General features: G+C 44.9%; 1 long non-coding RNA gene across 1 annotated transcript; it reads left to right on the top strand.

Annotated features, from left to right (window-relative positions):
• The first annotated feature begins 3,133 nt into the window (after positions 1-3,133).
• Positions 3,134-4,519, top strand: LOC142740572 (uncharacterized). Its single transcript, XR_012880790.1, has 3 exons — positions 3,134-3,261; positions 4,094-4,160; positions 4,359-4,519. It is a non-coding gene; the product is annotated as an uncharacterized LOC142740572 (long non-coding RNA).
• Positions 4,520-9,417: the final 4,898 nt, after the last annotated feature.

The following is a 9,417-nucleotide window of genomic DNA, read 5'->3' as shown; positions in this document are numbered from 1 at the left end:
ACGCACACTTGAAACACGGAGTGCTGCGGGATCAAGAAAGTATCACGCTGCAACAAGTTATCAGAGTCAAGTTAAAGATGGCTACATCTGTATTACAGTATAAAATCCATCTAGTAACAGATTACACGTTTCATACATTAGATGTTCTTAGTCGTAGCTCCTATAACCACACATGTATCTTTCTTCCATGTTTATAAACAGCAGTCCCATGTAACGCCTATATCCAGTGTATGCACAGACAGTCTATCCAGGCAGTAGGAGATAATTAGATGATGTAACAGATACTGCAGCCGCTTATGATGTCACTGATGATGTCATAGACAGTACTAGCCCGTTAGGTTCTATGTGCAGCTGGATTACATATTTTTTACAATTTCTGCCAATGACGTCTGGACCGGGACTGTGATTGACTGTGTGATTGACAGGTAAGATGCAGCATTTTATCATTAATTCTACATGTTACTGGACACATGAAATATATACGCTCTAGAATTCTCATATAAGGCCAGATTCACACTGGACATTACTGCAGCAATTTCTAACCACACCTACACCTCACCACAACTATATGATTGTAGAAGGATTTTTTTTCTGGTCATTGTCGGGGGTTTTTTTTTTTTTTTTAGACAAACAGTTCAAGTTCCAGTAAAATGTTTCTATTAATGCAAGTAACAACTGAACATTTTACATTCAGATTTCAATGTTTCATATTTTCTCATTAAAGTTACAACTCAGTACAACAGAGTATGTTCACACAGCCTATTTTCAGCCGTTTTCCTGGTCGTAAACACCCCGAAAAACAGCCGAAAATACGGAGGCTGGACGCCTCCAAACATCTGCCCATTGATTTCAATGGGAAAAACTGTTCTTTTTTTCCGATGGTGCATTTTACGTGGGCGTTTGATAAAGCGGCGCATAAAAAACACCCTGTAAAAAGAAGTGCATTTCACTCCTTCAGCCGTTTTTGGAGCCGTTTTTCATTGTCTCAATAGAAAAACAGCTCCAAGAACGTTGGTAAAAACGCCTCAAAAAATGTTTGTGGTTTAAAAAATGGCTGAAAATCAGAGGCTGTTTTCCCTTGAAAAGAGCTCTGTATTTTAGAGACGTTTTTTAGTTAATTGTGTGAACATACCCTTACCATTGTCTGAGAATTGCAGCTGTCAGTAATGTGGAATGTGACTTCTCAGTCGTTTTCAATATGATGTCTAATTTAATTTAATTAAATAGTCTTAAAAAGCTACCGTATATTATCCTAATAAGGCTCAGCAGTAGCCAGGGCCGGCCTTAGGGGTGTGCGACCTGTGCCATTACATAGGGCGCATCCCTCCAGCAGGTGGAACGGGGCGCTGCGCTGGCTCCCTTCCACTGCTTGTGTTTTAGAAGCGGCCGGGCAACTCAGCAGCTGCCTTTCCGCCTGGGTGCTTCTCTCACTGACATCGCGTTTCTAGCAGCGAAAATCGGGATTCCTCTAGGAGATGGGGGCATTGGGGATTGGCATTTGTAAATTGCCCACATTGTGACCCCCCCTAATGTCAGTCATGGACACCTGGGCCTGGGTGTGACTGCAACCTCTTCACCCCTATAGTTATGTTCCCTGGGTTTACACTAACATTACAAAATGTTTTCAATGTCTGACTCGTCCTGTGATAGAAAATGAAATGTGTGAAAGTAAATATATTATTATTCATTCTGGATATGGGGTTATTTTATGTTTATTCCATTATGTATTTTACAGACATTTATGACATCTGAATATGTGGCACCAGTGACAGCCGACATGCTAGGACATACACTGTATATATGTAAGTATTATAGCAAATGACAACCTATAGAAATTCTATAATCTGATGTCATCCAGAATGTTCCTATAGAGACACATGACAAGACTGTGGGAACAAATTCCCCAATGTTGTTCATCCAGGGCCTGTCTTAGGGGTGTGCGACCTGTGCGGTTACACTGGGTGCATCACCTGTCACTAATGAATGGGGCGCCACTGGTCTTGATGTCTGGGGCACCCATTGCTTGAACACTCAATCCCACTCTTCATGTAAAAAAAGTAAAGGGCACTGCTCAGGATGCAGATACAATTCCTTGATAATGGATTACATTACAGTGTGGCAGATAATTCTTGTCTGGCAGTGTTATTTGGGCACTGTATGATTGAAGTATTTGAGTACTATATTCTACGCCATAAAGCTGAATTCAGACGCTGCAGATTTGCTGCGCGGCAAAATTCACAAATGTTACAGGTGAATAGTTACAGTCTCAAAAACTCATCCACATGTAGCAAAAGTAAACGCTGGGAATTTTGCTGCAGCTTTATATTATTATTATAATAGAAATGCTCCATAAAGAAGATATTATGGTATTAGTAATATATAAGGGACTTGTTATTTATGTCATTTCCTAATACACATTTGGCTTATGGGGGAGAACACAGCGCACACAGAGTGTCTACATTACCAGTACTGCAGTCTGTGCGCCACCATACAGGTCCGTCCACATGAAGTTGCTGTGTACATGAGCCCTAATGTACATTTCCTTCATTGTTGGGTGGTCTATACTGAGCACACGTCTGTCTGGAGAAATAAAACTACACAATTATTGTTTTTTCCAGAACACCTTAAGATCGGCTGCCTGCTGCCAGGGGGACTCTCTGAAGCAATATTTCATCTATGCAAGGTGCGTCTCTTATTAGTTACTATATGCAGTATCCACCAATACCCTCCACAGTTAGAATGACACTTTTTGTATGTCCTGGGTCAGAATGCCCCTTTTGTATGGCCCCACAGTAATGAAGCCCCCTTTTCTAAGCCCCGACTCAGTCCTTTTATCCCCCATATTAATAGTGCCCCCTTTGCTCCTATAAAATAAAAAATTATACTCACCTAATAGACGACCAACCGGGTCAGACATTTCGCTTCCTCCCTGCGCCGTTATTGTTTGTCCAATTTCAGGGGCGTATGGAGCCCCAGAGCTGTCGGCCACCCCAAATCCCTGGACCCCAGCCGGCCATCCTATTTACCCCTTTGGTAATTTTACACTGCTTGGGGACTGGACTCTGTTCTAGATAGAAATGTTGCCATTGATTGAGATTTGTCCTAATACATTGTCTTTCTTTCTCCTAGAATTAATTCCTCATAAGAGTTAATGATAACCACACGTCCCAGGAGGGCAGATCAAAGATTAAGCAGAGCCCTCCACCTCACATCACATAATGTTCTACATTCAGTCGGATGTATTCAGTAGGAGAGTCCAAGGTCAGTGTATTTTATTAACTGCATCTCTAAATGATCACATAGTGTGTATTACTGGTCAATACTGAAGAGGGCACTACCACCATAGATGGCCTGGGCACCCTCAACTTACACTGCCGATCCGGCATTTAGGGCCCAAACCTATAATATAAAAAAACAGAAAGATACAATCCCTAGTTTATTGACTGGGTGATGTTATTTGGGCACTGTATGATTAAATTATTTGGACACTAAATGGTGCATCATAAGGGGGAGGACGTCACAGATACTGCACATGTCACCAATAAACCTAAGGCCGGCCCTGGATGTGACACAATAGCTGCCACGTGACATGCCATCCACACGGACATGACCGCTGTGGCCTAGCAACTAAAGACAACAGAACCACCAGCGCAGGAGCCACAGGGAATTTAAAAAATGAGTAGGGACAATTTGTTATTTTTAGCCATATGCGGCTTAGACTAAGGTTTATGAAACTGTCAGAAAACCCCTTTAATAATTATTTTGTCTGTTGAATCCAGAAATCCAATTTACCATTTTCTACTCTCTCTACTCCAGTCCAAAAGACTCCACAAAAGACAAATTAGAAGTTTTCCATTAAGGATAAGATTATATAGAAGAATAACAATAAGCTCCTGGTCCCTGATACAAAATCTATACCAGGGTCCTCCAACTATTATGTGCCATTATACTGCTGGTGTTATTTGTGTGGCAGAGGGGCATTGGACTCGCCCTGTGATAGAAAATGAAATGTGTGAAAGTAAATATATTATTATTCATTATAGATATGGGGTTATTTTATGTATGTGCATTAAACTCATTATGTATTTTACAGACATTTATAACATCTGAATATGTGGCACCAGTGACAGCCGACATGCTAGAAGATCCACTGTATATATGTAAGTATTATAGCAAATAACAACCTATAGAAATTCTATAATGTGATGTCATCCAGAATGTTCCTATAGAGACACATGACAAGACTGTGGGAACAATCTCCCTGATGTTTTCAATAGGCTGAACATATATTTGTTGATATGATGAACCATACTAAGCGCATGTCATAATATCTTCACAGTTTATACTTTTTGTTCCAGAATTTCTTGAGATCGGCTGCCTGCTGCCAGGGGGACTCTCTGAAGTAATATTTCATCTATATGCGGTATGTCCATCATTAGTTACTATATACAGTATCCACCAGTAGCTCTGTATATTGAAAAAGTAATGAGTGGGCAAAATGCCAAGAAAGGCGTAGTAGTGGGGAACCTTGGATAGTTGGTAGGAATAGGCATAATGTAAGTTAGGGGTATCTTTGTCCAAAATGCTGGCCACATGGCTCGGTTTGGGACTGAACGTAGGTGTAAGGTAATTGGGTGAGGGAGTGTAGGGGGATTTTAGACAGCTTTGGTCTGCCAAGAACATTTGCGATGTGTCAAGGCCTGGATGCAATAGACAAGGACTTAAGTGAGTTTCATTACACAGTCATAATCTGCAGGCATAGGTGATAATGGACACTGGCAGAATGTTTTTATATTTACAGCACTCAAGCGGAAAGCAATGGAAGGTGCCAGGATATTGCCACGTATAGAGCCCCCACAAGTCATGCAGCACAAGGACCTGGACTTGGGGTGTACTGGATTGTTTGGAGCAAATGGCATCAAGGAAGCAAGGCAGGTATCCTCAATGGTATCATTCTAGCAAAAATTTGAGGGAACATGGCACGATGATGGGCCAAGTGCCAGGATCCTTGCGCAGGGATCCAGGGTCGATGAAGGCAGCAATATCCCAGTAGGGCCTCATAATCTCAACATGGGAGAGGGACACCTTGGGGTTGCCAAAATGTTTAGAACACGGGGTACTGGCACAATGTTTGGAATTACAGGAGCAGCGCATCTGGATGTAAAGAGAAGCAGAAGAAGGCAACAGTAGCTGGTTGAGTCTGATTCTGATCTGTCAGATGATAATAAGTGGTCTGATGTTGGGGATAGATGGGCTAATGGGCAAGACGTTTAAGATGCTGAAAAAAATGTTTACGCAGGATAAAGTAAAAAGGTAAAAGCGAGGAGGCGTGATACCGAAAGCTAATCCTTTACTGGAAAGAGGGGGTAAAGTTTGGGGCCAGGAAACATGTTTGTTGATTTCTACCTACACACACTTGTCCCAGGAAATGTTGGGAAACATAAGGGAGGAAAGGCTTGTCTAGTTTTTGTGATGTCTATGGAAGATTTTGTTTAGTATTGCAGTGTTATGGTGGTGGAGCAAGGACCCCCTTATTGATCAGGTGCCAATAAAAAGGGATGGTGCCTGTGAAGCAGGCTGGTAAGTATAAAAAAAATACATCTGTCGCATCTAAAAGAGGCATCAGTAAACGATGAAATAGACGAGGAGTTGAGTGAGTTGCATCATTAAAGCAGAATCTGCAGGCACGGATGACAATGGATACTTGCAGAATGTTTTTTGTGCCTACAGGACTCAAGTGAGAAGCAGTGGAAAGGACACGGATATCGCCACGGATAGGGCGTCCACGAGTCATGCAGCACAAGGAACTGGACTTCTGATGTAATTGACTGTTTGGAGGAGATGGTGTACATTTGCGAAGAATGTAGTTGGCTTTCGAAGCGCGTAAGCAGTCTTGTATCATCACTTCAACATGCCATGTGGTTTATGAAATGTTTTTCTAATAAAATCATCACATTGTCATGAGGATTGCTGGACCGTATTTTCTTCTGTTTACTGTATATTTATTGGACAGTGCTAACGCCATACAGCCCTCCCTGTAGAGAACGCCATACAGCCCTCCTGTAGAGAACGCCATACAGTCCCCCTGCAGAGAACGCCATACAGCCCCCCCTGTAGAGAACGCCATACAGCCCCCCTGTAGAGAACGCCATACAGCCCCCCTTGTAGGGAACGCCATACATCCCCCCCTGTAGAGAACGCCATAGAGCCCCCCCCTGTAGGGAACGCCATACAGCCCCCCTGTAGGGAACGCCATACAGCCCCCCCTGTAGGGAACGCCATACAGCGTCCCCCCTCCCCAAAAAATGCGACCTACAGTGTGTCCTACAAAATACATGTATCCCCTATCCACAGGATAGGGGATACATGTGTGATCGCTGGCAGCGAAAGCTGCTTCTATCCTCTCCTCAGGGTCCCCGGCAGTCACTGACAGCCGGAGACCCGACATTCAGCAGCCCGATCGCGCGGGCTGTAAGTTAAAACCGGAGTTGTAAAAAGTCTATGGCTTGGGTTTTAAGGACCCTGACCGCTGGCCGTAAAAATACAGCCAGCGGTCGGGAACCAGTTAATGGCAGAGCGGGGAGATACCTCCCTGCTCTGCCGTAGTGTTCAGTGGCGTCCCGCTGTAGCAGCCATAGCGGCTGCCAGCGGAGCCTCCGGCCATGGTGGGGGCCCGTGCCGGCGGGCGACACGGGCCCCCTCATGCCCCGGACCCCGTAGCAGCCGCTACGGCTGCTACGGCGGTAGTTACGCCACTGCTCAGTACATATATACAACACCAAATAAAATCTCAGTGTTATGACTGTGGACTTCTGTCGCTCACCCTGTGATGAACAGCCGCGACCGCAACTTCCTGGCCACCTCCCCAGAGACCAAGGCTGGCGCGGCCTTCCCTTCCTGGAGTGTGCGAGGAGTGCCTTAAAGGGCCAGCGTGCGCACTTCCTAAAAGTTTTCTATCCTACCCCAGTGCACCCTGGATTATAAAAAGGTCTCTGCCCTTCCACTCCTTGCTTGAGCGTTGTTTGTACTTTTCCCATGTTTGTATTGCAAAGGGTCCCTTAGTATTTTCCTGCTCGATCCCAGAGTTCCCGTTCCCTGCATCCTATTTCCTGTATCCCTTGCTGTTTCCTAACTGTGCCTGCCTTTTATCAGAGTCGTGTGGTACCGCCGGCTGGATATGCCACGTCTGTGTGTCATCTACCATTCCTGGTGCCATCCGCTTCGTCTGGCGTAACCTGCCACACCTAGCCCTATCTGAGGCGGAGCCCACGGCCTAGTGGGTCCACATACGGATGTAGCCATCTTTAACTTGACTCTGATAACTTGTTGCAGCGTGATATCACACAAAAATAACCATTGAGAAGTCATTGAAAAGGTCAAGATAAGGGATCTTTCCACTGTGTATTTAATGCGTTATTAGTCAAGCTAAAGTCAGCTACATATGTTCCCTAGATTGTGACAGAACGCTCAGGCCATGGAACCCGCTGGCCAGTCTAAGACCACAGTTCAGGTCATACAGACGGATATGCGTGACCTATATACACGTCAGCAATTACTAAGGGGTGGACCCCAATAGTATATATTGTATCTATATGCACGTCAGGATCAACTCCTCGTGGCTGTAAACTACATCATCGCCCGACTGGATCAACTCCCTGTTCCTTCCCCAGAGACTGCTGCCGTTCCACTGCCTAATACTCCTACTGTCTGTTTTCCGGATCCACAGTTGCACTGCCTCTTTTTCCTCGCTATGACTGTGTGCTCACCATTTCTCCTCTGATGAGGCCAATGTAGCGTTCATTATTTCCCTCCTCGCTGGCAAGTCCCTCGCATGGGCGAACCCCATCCTGGTAATGACAGGGGCCCAAATTTTCGGACTTAGCCCTGTTCTTACAGACTTTTTGTGACGTGTTCAAGAAGCCGGGTCGAAGATCCTTAGCAGCAGCCACTCTGCTAACCCTCAAGCAAGGGGGTCCACAGCAGGAGAGTATGCCATCTCCTTCCGTACCCTGGCAGCAGAGTTGGCATGGAACAATGAAGCATTGGTGGCGACCTATGGCATGGACTGTCCTCACACACCATGGACGAGCTGGCAGCCCGCGACCTCCCACCTACCTTGGATGCCCATATCCTGTTGGCTACCCGGGTCAACATGAGGATCCAGGAACGCGATAAGGAGTTTCGGTGGAGAGACGTTTTCACAGATTAGCACCCTCGTTCCAGAGACCACTACTGCCCCCTCTTTTTGCTCTACCTGAGGAACCAATGCAGGTAGACAGAGTCAAGTTGTCCGAGCAGGAGAAACAGCGCTGACGCTCTTCAGGTCTGTGTTTGTATTGCGGCCTTAAAGGCCCTTTCGTGCGCCAATGTCCACAAAAGCCGGGAAACTCCAGCTCCTAGAGTGGCAACTCTAGGTGGGATGATGCCAAACATCAAAACCTCTTCCAAATTATCTATTCCTGTGACCATCATCTCGGGAGAGACATCACACTTCTCCTCTGCCTATTTTGACTCCAGGGCAGCTGCAGATTTCATCCAGCAGGATTTAGTAGACCGACTACATCTACCCACAGTTCTTCTAGAGAGATCCCTTGCTGTTGCTTCTGTAAATGGACTACCATTGCCCGATCCTATTGTGGCTATCATGAAACCGCTTACGTTACAAATCGGAGTCCTTCACTCAGAACAGATCAACTTCCTCGTCCTGCCTAAAGCCATCAACCCGGTTCTGCTGGGTCTGCCTTGGCTTCGTCTACACGCCCAGGTCCTTCACTGGAGTTCTGGAGAGGTCCCCCAATGGGGGCCAAGATGTCTTAGCTGCTGCCTGCAACAGGTCCACCCTGTTTTGCCTCCACTGCCTCAGTCACTCTCCGATCTACCATCTCATTAAACCAGTTTTGAGGACATCTTCAGTAAGAGCAGGTAGATAAAAACAGTGGGAACCAGGTGGGATCCACTGTAAAAAAGAGACACCATCCAGTCGCAATACTTTTTTGAGAAAAAAAAAATATATAATTAATTGTCTAAAACAATAGATCATAATAAAACATACATAAAAAAGAGAGATAGAGGGTCTCTTGAGGTACAACGCGTTTAGTAGAAACAGAACCACTTTATCAAGTAAACATGAGACCATAAAGTTTTTTCCATAGAACCCCTTTAATGACCACCGTGAAAAGGCGTATTGTCATTAAGGGGTTAACTTCGCAGTGTTGGACGGTCATCTCCAGTTTACTGTTGTATCATTATTATACCGAAATTTATATTATATTATATAATATAATAATATATTATATAATATATATATTATTATATTATACCTGTTAGGAGATGATGTCACCCCCAGATGAAGGCTGTGCCGAAACGTGCGTCGTGGTTGGCGCCATCCCGGTTGTGTCATATAGATGGGTATATATT

This window comes from Rhinoderma darwinii, chromosome 2 (assembly GCF_050947455.1).
Source record: "Rhinoderma darwinii isolate aRhiDar2 chromosome 2, aRhiDar2.hap1, whole genome shotgun sequence".
Lineage (NCBI taxonomy): Eukaryota > Metazoa > Chordata > Amphibia > Anura > Rhinodermatidae > Rhinoderma > Rhinoderma darwinii.
This window is presented reverse-complemented; position numbering and strand designations above follow the sequence as displayed.